The sequence below is a fragment of the Festucalex cinctus genome, chromosome 21, assembly GCF_051991245.1.
Source record: "Festucalex cinctus isolate MCC-2025b chromosome 21, RoL_Fcin_1.0, whole genome shotgun sequence".
Lineage (NCBI taxonomy): Eukaryota > Metazoa > Chordata > Actinopteri > Syngnathiformes > Syngnathidae > Festucalex > Festucalex cinctus.
In genome coordinates this window covers 10,405,955-10,420,764 of record NC_135431.1, presented here as the reverse complement: position 1 = coordinate 10,420,764, position 14,810 = coordinate 10,405,955, and the positions used below count along the sequence as shown (strand labels likewise).

Genomic DNA, 14,810 nt, shown 5'->3' with positions numbered 1-14,810 from the left:
CCGCCCTCATAACGCCGGCGCTTCTTTTCTCTGGGAATCGGAGTGTCGCCGGCCCAATGTCGGCCCAAAGCCTTCAATTAGGGACAAAGTTGTCAGCTTTCTTTTGGCTCGCGTACAAAAATCACGCTGCACACGTTTTGCAGGAATGTTTGAGAAGATTAAGAATCTGTGGAGCATTCCTGCATTTCGTTGATTGCCCATCAAAAAACATAAAAAAAACATTTTTGCACAATTCCATTTGACGATCAGATCCAAAATATGAAACCGATGCTACATATGAGTCATTTTGAAAGCTGCTCTTGGTTGATCCTACAAACTGGATCAAACAAAATACTTTATTGGTGATAATGGGCAAAGGATGAACCCTTAAATAGATCAAATCAACCATTTTGAATTTACTTTCACATTTGGCCCCATTTTGGCCCTTTTTTGGCGGCTCTTCCCAGAGATTGGATCAGACTGTTTTGAAACTGAGTTTTTCAACTAAAGATGTTCAAGCAAAGCTGTTGCTGTGGCAACGTGCCGTTTACCAAAAAAATGATGTTGATTTTGATAGTCTTAACATTTGAACTTCAGGCACATCACGCCTGGCCATTTTGTCCTCTCAGGAACCCCTAAGACCCTTTAAAGTCCTCTTCCCTGCTCTTAACGGATCTCACTTTAGATGCTCTCTAAGGTTTGATTCTTCAGGAACAGCCTAGAACAGTCCAAGAAAACATGAATCGAAGAATTTCTTAGAATTTGGCCCCTACGAACAACTCTTTGCAGTAAGAATCTTTAGGAATGCTGCCCCAGAACACTGTCTGGACTGATTATGGTGGCTAACAAGTAGTATGCCGATTAATCGGCCACCGATTATAATCGGCCGATCATTGGCCTTTCAAACATCGGCCAAAACAGTTGGCCAATTGGCCGATTATTTTCCCCTTAAAACGTTATCGAAGAAAACTGAAGTTTCTGACACTGTGAAAGTACCCTGAATGCACCATTTTCCTTGTGTAGCATTAGCAACTAGCAAGTGTGTAGTGTGCGTTATTCATCCTTATGACGCTTCAGTTGGAGTTAACTGTAAAACTATACACAACAATAATTACATCTACTGTATATTTAAATACAAAACATACTTCGTTTTAAAACATCGCAAGCCGAGCGCTAATGCTAAAAGCGAATAGAGGATCCCATCCAAATGCTAACAGGAAGTTAGCATGACTTGAAGTTAGCAAGACCTGTGAAAATAACACAAGACAAAAATATATAAAGGAAAAGGTTCATGCTTTACAGCAGTTGTAAACAAGAATGGTTTTATTATTGACACATACATTTATCCAATCACCTTGCGTACGTCACGAATTTTTTTTTGATGAGGTCATACTATGGACTTGTCATTGAAAGCAGAGAATCTTAATAGCGAACGTTTGTGCGTGACACCCACTGAAAAGGAGTTGGTGAGGGCGGTGGTTTCATACATTATATATAGTTTTAAATAATCTGCAGATTAATCGGTAATCTGTATTTTTTTCTGCCAAAAATCTGTAAAAAAACGCATGTCGGTCGGACACTAACAAGCTAGTGTCTTTTTCAAAAGACAAAATAATCGGTCACTTTGTTTTTTAGTTGCCAAATGAAACTGGACACGAGCAGCACGCCAGCCAACGACATCAAAGGTGCAAAGGTAATCAGTGACGTGTAAACAGGCAGGTCGATGATCTCGGCTCGCATTCCCGCCTTATCCGTGAAACGTCAGGCCCTGGAAAAATAAGTGAGTGTCCTTTTCAAATTTGGCTAGGGTTCTGTCAGAGGTCACGGGGTCATGGACTTTGTGCCCTTCAGCTCTTTCTTGAGGGGGGTCGGCGAAGGCGACGGCGTAGCCACGGGCGGCGCAAACGCACACAAGTTCTTTCTGCTAATTTTCCAAGCAAGGTCAACAGATGCTCCTTTGTCACAAATCACATCCAGGGTCGACTTTATTTGCGCGGGTCTTCACTGTAAAGTTTTCCACGTGAGGCCCCTGATGAAGCTCCATCGGGGTCTCGCGCAGATCAACCCCCCCCCCCCCCCCCCCCCCCCCCCCCCCTCGCCGCTGACCCCGTGAACTGCGCGCGTTACAGAACCGGAGCGGAACGAAACGGGTGGCTCCGGCGGCGTCATGAGAAGGGCTTGCCGTCATCCGTGCAGAATGCGCGTCAGGGGGATTGGGTAACTCTGCCAGGGGAAGAAAAGGCCGGCAGCTCACACTGCACACATTGTTGAAACGCAAGACAAGCTCACCAACGCCAGACAAGTGCGCTGCATGGATGTGTGTGTCTGTCAGTGTGTGTGTTTAGCATGAGAGAACGTTTTACACGAATGTCTTTTGTGAGAGAGATCATTTACTCTATATTTATCTGTCTGTATCTAATATGTAATTACGAAAACAAGGATAACCAACAAATGCATGGTTTTGTCCTATTATATTACAGTGTCATTGAGGTCCCCACAAAGCATGTATTATTGTATGATGTGTATAGAAGAGGATTAGGGCCAGTGAAGGGGGTGGGTTGGCAGGATTCTCACTTTATTAACACATTCATTGCCAGACTAGCAAAAAAAAAAAAAAAAAAAAAAAAAAAATCATCATTTGACGTCTTTTTCCGTCAATGGCAGTGAATGAGTTAAAAACCCTGCCACCGTTTGGCGTTCACTCCGGGAACTTGTTTACCTGCCGGTTGAGTAGAATCACCAAACTGTAGTTTGACAGCTCTGATTTCTACTCAGCTTTTTGTTCTCTGGAACTGTCACGATTGCTGTGGTCTGGTGTACCGTGTTTGGATTCCACTCTGACCCGTGACAACGCAAGCACGGAGAGAGCTTTCAAACTCCTGAAATTAAAACTTGGAACTGTGAGGCAAACGTTGTAAACGTTATGCTTTCCATAATTAACTCATTGACTGCCATCGACGGAAAAAGACGTCAAATAATGCATTTTTGCTGGGCTGGCAGTGAATGTGTTAAACACAATGTGCTAATATATTTTGTGATTATAATGCAGCATCCTTTTTTCCTTTTTTCTTTTTTTAAGGCAAATTTTGCTTAAAAAGCCGTCAATTTTGGTTACATCTCATCTTAACTCATTGGCTGGCATTGACGGAAAAAGACGTCTAATAATGCATTTTTGCTGGGCTGGCAGTGAATGTGTTAAACGTTATTTATACTTGGCTGTCTGTCTGTGATTATACATCTGGTTGCAACCCAGTGAACCTTCGGCAAATGACCCCTAATTACTCAAGGTGCCACAATTGAATGCAACGGTTGACTAACACGAGTTTGTGTTTGTGTGCGTGTTGTTGTACCTGCGCAGGACATCACAACATTCTGAGCCGTCTTTTCGGGAAATTAGTTGAGGATCCAGCAACTTTTTGTTTGGTCAGAAGCTCACAGAAAGACGCAATCTTTGGTTGGTTAGCTCCTTGACAGTAACGAGGTTCCGGTTGAGGTGCTCTGCAGTCCTCAAACAGTCTCGTTAGGTCAACTGCGACGTGCCCCAAGTGTGAACCGGAACGCTTAATTGACCGGCGACCGGTCCGGGTTGACCGGGATACGCGGCACGGATGATGGACGGACTTTGACTAAACGCTTGGTGTTTTGAGAGGCATTAGCATTGCGGAACAGGTTCTGCCGGGGCGGCGTATGCCGGATTCGGTTTCAGCCGTCCGTCCTGCTTGTTCATCCGCAAAATCCGGCTCCACCCTGGAAAAGGGGACTGAGCTTTGTCCACCAACGGTGACGCTTGAAGGGAAAGTGTATAAACTTATATCTTGACATCACCAGTGCTTTCTATAACAATATTTATTGTAGCTGCCCATTGAAGAGAATGTACTTTATCTTCCAGATGTTGAAAGCAATGACGTTTTGTGGACTAGTAGCTAGCGGATCATCACAGAAAACCTTCAAGGCTTCATTTCGACAGCCGAGTCGGTCAGTTCGGCTTACACTCGAGCTCGGCGGAAGTAACGAGCTCACGATCCCTTCTGATAATCATGAGCACCTTCTGTAAACAAACCAATAACAAGCCGGAAATTGGATTGATGTTCACATTATCAGCACAAGAAGCTCGGAATTTATGCGGCAGTAAATGCAACATTAATGCAAGCCAACGTTTTTTGATTGGATGAAGGCATTTTTCTTTCTCATAGGCATGAAATGAAATGAGTGCTTCGTAATCACGAGTTACATTATCCTACAATGACCTGCATCATAATGATATTTCCTTCATCATATGGAATGAAAATGGTTTCCTGCACACGATGTGTTTTATGTGGCTTATTAGCTGTGTAGATGATAACTTCATACAGTGGAATTTCTAAAGAGGACGTGTACGTTAGGTGCTACGATTTGGAATTCAACCAATATTTTTATTATAAAAAATGCATTCTTTAAAATTATACTACTGAATGGCTTAAGTCATGAATATGTTAAAGAAAATGCTCATGGAATAGAAACCCAGTAGTGATTTGAGGGCAGCAAATGTGTCAATTATTAAATTGAGTTTCTAGAAAGGCGCCTATAAATATAATGCATTATTATTATTATTATTATTATTATTATTATTATTATTAGTATTAGTATTAGTATTATTATTATCCATCCATTTTCTTGACCGCTAATTCCTCACAAGTGTCGCGGGGGGTGCTTTAGCCTATTATTATTATCAATTAGTGGGAGCTCAGAGTTCAAAGCAAACATGGTGCATCAGCCTTTGGCTGTTATGCTGCACGCAAACGGACTAAAATGTCAACAGAGCTGAAATTAGTCCCAAATATACATGTTTTTAATTGTTGTATTTTTCTTTTAAATGTTGCATTTAAATGTTTTGTAACTGAAGTGCTGTTTAAATGAAGCTGCCTTGCCTGACACAAGCGGGGAAGACGCGTTCAATTCACACAGGTTGAGTTGCAGCAAACTTGCTGGTTTTGTAATCATAAACACAAACAACAAACAAACAAAATGTGCAAGCTGTGGCGGGGCCGCTCCGGGTGTCTGGGTGGGCTCTCCGGCCGGTGCCTTGGTACTGCCGCGGCTTGGGGGATACTGGGGGGTCCGTGCTCGCCTTGCTGGGCCGCGGTTGACGACTCCCCTCTTTGGTGGCGGTCCTTATGCATGCCAGAACCGTCACACCAGCATCTACTGAAATTCAAACAGAATTCGCTTTTCTGCTTGCTGAATCAGTGGGTGCTGGTGTCTGGGGACCTCGCTCTAGTTCATCTCTCCTTCCCTCCTTCCTCTCTTTAGTTTTTCCTCTGGTCTCTTGAGATCTCCCTAATCTGTTGGAATTTAGAGGTTACTGGGGTTGGCGTAAGATTCTGGTGGCAGGTGGTGTTTAGTTGGTGCTGGATTTCACTTTGATTCATCTTTCTTTCCTTTGACCTTTCCTCTGGTCTCCTGACCTTCTGAACTTCACAACTCTGACGAGACTCTGAAGTATCCGGTTAAGGTGAAGGGTAATGGGATTTTTATTAGGTTTTAGGTGAACTAAGGAGTATAAATTGACACGAATTCACACGCACGCACACAAATGTGCATATACGCACATTAAAAAAAAAAAAAAAAAAAGAGAGAGAGAGCAATGATAAGATGCTGAATCGGTAAGACTGCTGAATGAACAATTTTTAGCTCTCGCTTTAAAAAAAAAAAAGAAAAAAAAGTGCAAGCTGTGTGATCCAAATATTCAGGTCAGGTTTGCCTCTTCCAATAACACTTCCAATTCTACCACTTCAAATCTCATTCTGTGCTCTCACAAATTTTCCGCGCTGAAAACCATCGGCGTTACCAAAACCACAGTGTGCACAATCACTTTCAGGTTTACACTTAATTAGGAAATTCAACAGATTGACTCACATGACCGTTAAAATGTTATTCTCTATAATGACAGCAGCTTGACCCTGGAACAGATTCATTCCCTTTCCATTACGCCCTATGGGAAAAAATCTGAGGTTTCGCTCTAAGTGAAGTTTGCTTCTTGCTTCCCACCGTCATCACCATCACCGTCACGAGCTGCGTGTGTTTCCTGTGTGCCTCACTGCGCTAAAAGACACCAGTCATCCATCCAGCTCATACAGTCGAGCCCATTATCGGCTTCCTGACTCGCATTCCAACCAAACGACCCAGCCGACGGATGCCTGACGCAGAGCGAGGTTTCCCATCCTCACACTGCCCTCCATACATCCTCCTAACCAAACCCACATTTTCAAAACATCCGGGGGCCCGGCCGGTCAACATGCCCCGCGGAACGCCGGCCGAAACGGCGACGGCTCGTTTTCCATCAAGCGGCGGGCGAGGAAGCACGCGGGAACGCCGCCGCCGTCGACGGCGCTCTCCAGTGCAAAGAAGGAATGTGGGTTCTTCAGTAATGGCATGGACAGATGTTTAGACGTGAGCGAGCTGGCCCCCGCTTTGAGGCCCCTCGCAGCAGCGCGGCTTGACAGAAAGCAATCAGTTTGATGGGGAGGAACACAGTAGTGTACTGTACATTCGCAGGAAGAGCTGCAACATGAGTCGGGGAAGGAGGATTTAGATGAAGCTGCGGATAAGGAGGAAAATTAGTCGTAGGTCGATTTAAGGTGGGAGATGCATAAAAGAAAAGATGCACGGGGGATGGGAAGTTTCTTTTGCAGCCACAGTTGGGAAAAAAATAGGAGAGGTGCGATAGATATGAGTCATGCTGGCGAGAGCGAAGGGGGAAACAGCTGAGAGGTTTTTTGGAGGTGCGCCTTTGGCTCCGCTTGCACTTTTATTTTGGCTCAAGGTGATCCTCACCATCAAAAAGCTGCGTCTCGACTCCCCTCCCCCTTACTCACCCCCCGTCTGTCGCTGCCAACTTTCCCCCCCCTCGCTCTCTATTTTTTTTTGGTCATGTGAGTGTTTCCACATGTGGCGAGCCAGTGCTACTAGTTTGGCTTGTAACACTGACTCAACACAAAGCCCTCCTTATAAAAAGCCAAGAGCAAACAGGAAAGCAGCCATGATTACCTCATAATGCTTCACTTTTAACTTAAAACCCCGCATCGGGAAAAAAAAAAGGAAAGCAGGCGGCCATGTTCTGTGTGTACTAAAGCCTGAGAAAATATTCATTATGTACTGCAATATGCGTGTTATGCTGTGCTTCTTTAAAATCCTGCAAATCGTTAAACTGCATTCTTGTTTGTATTCACTTGGTTAAAAGCACATTTTTGTGTTATCCAGCTGTCAAGCTATTGAGCTAGCAAACCAGCGATGGCGCTAGCTAGCTCATCTAACAAGGTTGAAAAAAAACAACAAAAAGTCAATGCCAACAAGTGTCTTGACATGGCATATTTGAAATTAGCTGTTAAACAAATGTTTACCTGTCATAGCTAGCTAGAAAGCTAGATGGCTGATAAAACAAGATTAAAAGAACACAAATAATCAATAAAAATATATATATATTTATTATAGATACTATGTTAAAATAACATTATTATTATTATTATCATCATTATCATCATTATTAAATAACAGCAGTACTGTTTTAAAATTGTACTATTAAAAAAGCCAGCTAGGCATCCTAGCTAGCTAGCTACTTACTTTATTAGCCTTCTATCTATGCTAATTAATAAGTTGATAAAACGGGGGTTAAATTCAAATGTTCAATTTTTATTTGTTATATATTATTACTATTTTTTTAATGTATGTTCCTGGGATAATGCTAACTAGCAACGTTTGCTTGTTAGCTAGCCATCTGCCTCATTGTCTATCCAAGTAAAAACAACACAATTACAAATTGGTGTTTTTTATTGTAATCAGAAAATATACGGTTTTTATTTTTGCTGTCTCAATACATACATACGCTACTATACTATTTGGACAAAATTATTGGGACAACTGGCCATTAATGCCTGTACAACAATGTTATATGACTAATTTAAAACAATAACGAGTATACTGGGACAACAATTTCTGTTCTCTTACAAAACTGTACAATTAAAAGAAATTAAAGTGAACTTTCAGTAAATCTGCTCATTATATGGAAGCCACATTCAGGTTGGCGCGTGTTGGTAGCACCACCATGCTAGCTGATGTGACTGGAGGCTATACATTTTGCTCTCTGAGTGTTTATGGCGAGATGTGTCACAGCATCAGACCGGAAAAAGCGTGGGGGGGGGGGGGGGACGACAATTAGCGTGCACACCCCGGGGTGTCATGTTTACATTCGAGCTTATCTGAGCTGGAGCCGATAAAAAGCCGTGACTACCTCACAGTCATCGGACACCGGAATGAAGGCTGATTGTATTCCCATAGCAGACAAAAGCCAGATGTTCATGTCTATCTCAAGTTGAATTGTGTGTTTTGACAATTTCATATATAGCAAGTTTAACTTAACATATATAATAATAAATATGGCGTTCCCCTGCTATAACTGATTTTGATATGGGATTTTACAGTACACTTACTGACTGTAATATCACTAGTGCATGATCTGCTGCGAGCCACAGCTCACACTCACACAAACGTCATGCGCTTGTTTGGATTTTCAAGCGAGAGAGACTGATCATTTGCCCGAGTGTTGTTTGTTTTGCCAGATGGCGCGACGGAAGCCAAAATATGAGAGCGTGATGGTAAAACGCGCACTTGCGAGTGTCATCCGTTAGTTTCTGCCACCGTCACAGCAGGAGGGTGACGGATTGACGGCGGTTTTCTCTCAGCATAGCCTGAGAATGCTACAGGCTAATCCTGCAGGAATGCCCCAGGAATGTGAAAGTTGAGTCAGGGATCGAACAAGAGAGTGCGGATTGAAAAGAAAAGGGAAAAAAAACAAAGAGAGAGAGGGTTCAATGAATAAATGAAATGAAAGAGAAAGAAAAGGCCAAATGGGACTAGGGGGCACTTTAAAGGAGATAAGGAGGATAATTTAGAGAGAAGAAAACTGGTGGGGAAAAAAAAAGGTGTAAAATAAACGTTTTTTTTTCTTTTTTTTTAAACCACAGAGCATAAAACGAAACTAGCTTGAAACAATGGCGCGTCGTTGCCACTTGAGGCCTCTCGGGATGAGTTTGGACTCGTCCGCACTTCCTGAATCCGTTTCCAGATATGAGCTTTTCTTTCACATGATGTGATCTGACCTGACCACACTTGGAACAGGCAATCGAAACGTGTTCATGAATGAAACCTCGGCCGCTGCTTTCATTTGAGGAATTGGCATGCTCTCCCCACGATTAAAATGATTGTTCTGATTGCTTCAGTTTACCTGCAGGACAGGTGTTCCGACAAGGAGAAGTCGCACGTTTTTTTTCTTTTTGTTTTTTTTAAGCTCTTGTGTAACACTGATTACAGTTAGTTACGGTTAGACTAAGACGTGCTGACACAACACAGCTGCACATGTATGCAAATATTTGGGACTGTATGTACTGTGCACAAAACCCACAAGTGAAGCAATAGTTCTTGATGGCTTGAATACATTTTAGAAACGTTTCTATTCATTTTATGAGTAAAACGTTAAGTCCATATCCAAAGCGCCATATGTTTATTTTATTTTTATATATATTTTTCTTTGAATCCAGTGCCTTTTAATTAAACAGTCATTCTGGTTGTGCTTACTGGCCTTGAACCGATTTTATGTGGTACAAGTTGTTCAAAAATCAATCAATATTTGACATGTATGTAGTGAATCTACACTTGTTTGCATTGAACATGATATCAGATTTTCGCTTTGTCTCTAATTGAAAAACGAGCAGGATAACAGCGAGCGAGGAAGTTAGCGTATCTGCTAAGTGACTTGTTTACAACTGTTGAACCGTCAACTAAGAGATTTGATTACACGACCATTGTTCATGAGACACACAGCATTACCTAATATTTTGTGTCTGTTCTGAACCTAACGTAATAGAGCAAAATTTATCAAATGAACTTACCGTATTTTCCGCACTATAAGGCGCACCTAAAAGCCTTCAATTTTTTCAAAAGCTGACCATGCGCCTTCTATATGGATCAATATTGAGCCGCAACAGGTCTCGCTGTCGCTATCGGTGACCCTGCACAATCGGTGACGCGCATGCGCAGAAGATCCCGCCATCTTGGATCGCTAGCTAATACTAATAACAAAACAGCTGTATTCATTTTGGGAGTGAATGGAGTTGTCAGAAAGCAGGTTTGTAATCTATTAATAAAGTTTGACTGACCTATCTGACTGTTTTGTTGACATTCCCTTTAGCGCAGAACCATCTAATGGATGCATAACGTAACCCCAGCCTCTACTGTAGCGCCTTATATAAGGAAAAATGTGTAAAATATGTCATTCATTGAAGGTGAACCTTATAGTGCAGAAAATACGGTACCATTAAAAGAAAGTATTTAACATACGTGTCACTCAATGTGCCATGTGTATGAAGATGTATTCAAATAGACCCGTTCATTAATATTGCGCCTTACAATATGGTCAAAAAATTACTGTAACATAAGTTCTAATGCCATCACGTTTACAAATGGTGTCCAGTTGCTACGGTGATGACATCATAACCTTGAACATCGAACAACCGCAGTTGTTTCTTGAAGGTTTATTATTGATACAACGTTGTTGCTCATTTCTGTTAGCCTGTCTATGATGTTTTGCGTTGTGTTAGCATTAAGCTAGCAGACCTTTGGTAGACGGAATTACATGGACAGCGCGAGATGGACGTGCTAGCCGCTAGTTTAATGTGAAAAATAATCAAATAAGAACACACTAATGTATGCTAAAGTTAGCTGTGAGGCTTTATAAATATTTCAAGTTATCTTCAGGGTCATAATTACAGTTTGGCATTCACTATGCATTATGTCAATGTGTCTCCCCACCACGAGGATACTTTGTGTGCGTGGGTGTCCTCGTGTCTGTCCATGTGGACATTGCGTCCACACATTACACAGGAAGTGGACTTAAGCAGCTTGCAGCCATCACGCGTTGTTTTGTCTGTCTGTCTGTGTCCTGTGTAGGTGTCAGGGTTGGTGGGGGGGGGGGGGGGTGGTCACATGGTCTGAGAGGAGTTGGTTTAATTGGTGTCAAGCGGGCCTCGGAGACCCGGGACGCTAAGTGAGACAGGAAAGCTTTTATGAGGGGACTTCCTGCCGACTGGCCGACTCTCGCAGTGTCCCAGTCTGTCCCATTGTCTCTGGCCATATCCCTGCCTCTTAAAATCTCTCAGCACCGCGCAAGTTTTCCATCCGTGGGTTTCCTCTCCCACTCAACGACCGCCGATTTTCAACCTTCAATGGCGATCGCTCATCCTTGCTTCTCTTCTTGTGTGTTTCCACGTCCGACGTGCGTCCTTGAGCAAGTGAGGGAATTTGTCTCCGGAGGATTATGACAACCGGGGGCTCAAAGCCAACCAGTCTAATGATTACAGACACTCAAACTTCTGCATGGACTAATTGGGTTGAAATGACATTCGTGTCAACACGGAACTTCATCTTGATCAATGCGATCAATTGCCCAAAGTCAGCTTCAACCGCAACCTCAATGTGTAGAAAATGAATGAATGAATGGATGGATGATTTTAGTCATTTGTTTGATAATAATGTTAGGTTAATAAATAGCATAAGTCATTTTTTAAAGTTTGGGGAAAATAAGAAAAAAAAAAGCTATTAACAATTTGATGACAGAATCAACATATAAATAAAGGGGGAGTTATTTCATATACACAGTGATATTTTATTGATATTGTGACATTAAGTTACAAATGACATAGGCAATTATGCTATTACTCGGGTCATTTAATACAGGCCAGAATTCAAAGCACACATGGTGAATCAGCATTTAGCTGTTATGCTGCATGCAAATGGAATAAGCTGCCAACAGAAATGAAGGCATCCCAAGTATAAATTAATTTAAATTCAGGTTAAAAAATGTCCCTACAACCCCCCCCCCCAACCCCCCCCCCCCCCCCCCCTTAAATATGATTTTTTTTTTCCAAAATTTGTTCTTGCTCAGTGGATCCTTTAAGTGATTTTTAGAAAGCTACGTCTTTACTTTGCTTTTAAATGACTTACATTATTTTGTTTGTAAATGCTTTTAACTCATTTGCCCCAAATAACATAAATGTTTTTTTAAAATGTTTTAAGTGTCCCAAAGACGTATTTATACATTTTTTGTTGTTGTTGTTTTTTTAATGCGAGAGCATACAGAAGGCTTTGATGCAGCCTCTCAACTGCAAAGAACGGTTGCAGAAATGGTAGTTATTACACAAACGGCCAGCAGGTGGCAGCAGAGCAAAGGAAATCAACCAGGGCCATGTTGAAAAAAGCTCCATTACTCACAAGTTTAAATAATTTGTGAAAACTGATGAAACTTAGCTATTTTCTAATGCTAATTGCTGCAAAACGGAAACGGATAGAAATATGTAGACTTTAATGTTTCTTTTGTTAGGTTCCATGTTTTTATTTCAATAGAACACAATATTCTGTGGGCCTTGGAAAATCGGTCAAAATCCAGTAAAACAGCCGAGAACGAACGGGATTGCTTCTGTGAAAATGGTTGGGAGCGAATGAGTTTTTAAACATGTTATGTGAAGCACATTGAGTTAGCTTGTGTATGAAATGCACCATGTAAATAAAGCCGCCTTGCTTTGCCTATTAGTTGAACCGTAATTGAAATAGGGGGGGAAAAAAACAGAATATTAAAAATCACAAAAAGACAAATACAATGGACCACAAAAATCTGATGTTCTGGAAAGTCAGAACATGGCTGTATTTTGTCCAGATATTAAGTGATAATCATAATAAAGTCATATATTCCCAAGTGTTAAGGTTGGTGAGGAAGGCATGAACATGTTGCGGAAGAAGGCTGCTAAATTGCTTTTGACACCAGAGGGATTATTCCAACGGGGAAATCTTGTCATTTGTAGATTGGATTTGAAATATATCTCGTGACATCAGTCCTGGTACTTTTCTGACACATCTTGTATAATTGGAAAATAGGTTATGGAAAATATCCGTAAATTGAATTCCAAAGTTTTAGCACACGTTTTAACACATGTTCCTACTTTATTCAAACAGTTCATAAATGTGTTTAATTTCATAAATGTATTACATAGTGATCTACAGCCTTAAAGCTTTATGATGACTTGATTTATGATTGAATATACACATCCTGGCACCCAGACAGGGAATTCTTCTTTTACTGTTGTCCTGATGACAATTGAGCTTTCACCCACTGGGACTTTTTATGACCTCTTTTTATGACCAGGAAGTTATGTTTCCATCCACACGCCGCTGATTCTTTGTGTTATTTTTAAATAGTTATTCTGAGGATGAGCCGCTTAATATTTGACAAGGGTTCACACATACGATCGACAGACAAAAATCCCCCAAAAAAAATTTCATGGATATTTTAAGTCTTATTTTTAAGAGGTGGATCATGACATCAGCTATGGCATATTCAATTATTATTCTTCAATCGCAGTACTTGTGGGTGTAATTTGTTGCTCTAGTCCAGTGGTCTCCAAACTACGGCCCGGGGGCCATTTGCGGCCCACCGTCCACTTTTTAGTGACCCGAGACATATGCTAAAAATTTGACTCAGTTGAAATAAAATAAAAACCAAAATGTTTGGAGATGGTCAAAGTAAGAAGGGAGGGTGTCAAAAAACACAGGTGCTATTAAAGTTTATTTTAGTTAACTAAAACTAACAAAAAAGCTAAAATTCAAAAAAACAATTTCGTTAACAAAATAAAATAAAAACGAAGATGCTTTTAAAAAAAAAAAGAAAACTAACTGAAACTACATTTTATGTTAACAAAACTAACTAAAATAAAACAAACAAAATAAATGCACAAGTAATACACATTAAAAGAAAACAACTAAAACTAATACTGAAACTAAACTTAAACTAAGCCTTTATTAAAGAAAACTGACAGAACCAACCTGAAAACTAATTAAAACTAAATTAAAAAACAAACTCAAAACTAAATAAAAACTAAAATGAAAAATTCCACAACTATATTAACCCTACTGCCATATTACAAATAAATTGGTTTATATACTGTAGCATTTTTCTAAATATGCAAAAGCACAAATAAATTTTTTGTACAATTTTTATTACTAAACACAATTTCTCTTCATAACATAATGAGGCCCTTGCGTCCTTCTGATTTTCTGTATGTGGCCCTCTAATGAAAAAGTTTGGACACCCCTGATCTAATCTGTACTCTCACTCGATTGAACCACTTTAAACATGGTATTGTCCTTATTCAGGAGTAATTGGATCTTTAATCTGTGTGCATTTTGAATAGAAGTCTTGATGAGGTTTTACGTCCTTAATTTGTTCTACCTTACAAACAATGGCACGTTTCAAAATAAAGGTTTGGAAGCGTGGGGGTGAAGGGTTTAAAAACCGGGCCCACCGCCCAGCTCAGCATGCCACACTCCAGGCTTGATCCGGCGTCTCTTCAAACAGCCTTAAACGTCTTTCGAGAACCACTCAGACAAATTAAAGTAATAAACAACAAGTGGCCACCTCCCGCTCGGCGCACACCCTTAAATACTCACCAGACTTCACCTCCCAAGGTGAAAACAAACAGGCCGGGGTCCCGTTGCCCCGGCGACCGAACCCTAATCAGCTCGCCCAGCCGCTGACCGTCTGTTTCCAACTTTGTTTGTTTGTTTGTTTCTCCAAACGCACCAGGAGATTATCAGCGCAGAGCTCAGGAAAAAAAAAAAACACCTCAATTACATGTGATTTAGTTCATCATGGGCTCGCGTGGCCTCGGTGGATTTGATGGGGGGGGAGATAAGCGTGATGGCGAGTGGGCTGTAATGACTGGCTGGCCTACGGGAGCGTTGGGCGCACC

The 14,810-nt window shown here is 41.3% G+C and overlaps 1 protein-coding gene across 5 annotated transcripts in view; it reads left to right on the top strand.

The window, feature by feature from the left end:
• The window catches only part of eva1aa (eva-1 homolog A, regulator of programmed cell death a), a 282,265-nt gene that overhangs the window by 183,601 nt on the left and 83,854 nt on the right, over positions 1–14,810 (top strand). The window contains exon 1 of one of the 5 annotated variants that reach the window (XM_077511026.1): positions 10,072–10,138. The exons of the other annotated variants lie outside the window; for them this stretch is intronic. The gene's annotated coding sequence lies outside the window, so the exon portion shown is untranslated. Of the gene's footprint in view, positions 1–10,071; positions 10,139–14,810 lie in introns of those variants that run through there. 5 annotated transcript variants of the gene reach the window in all.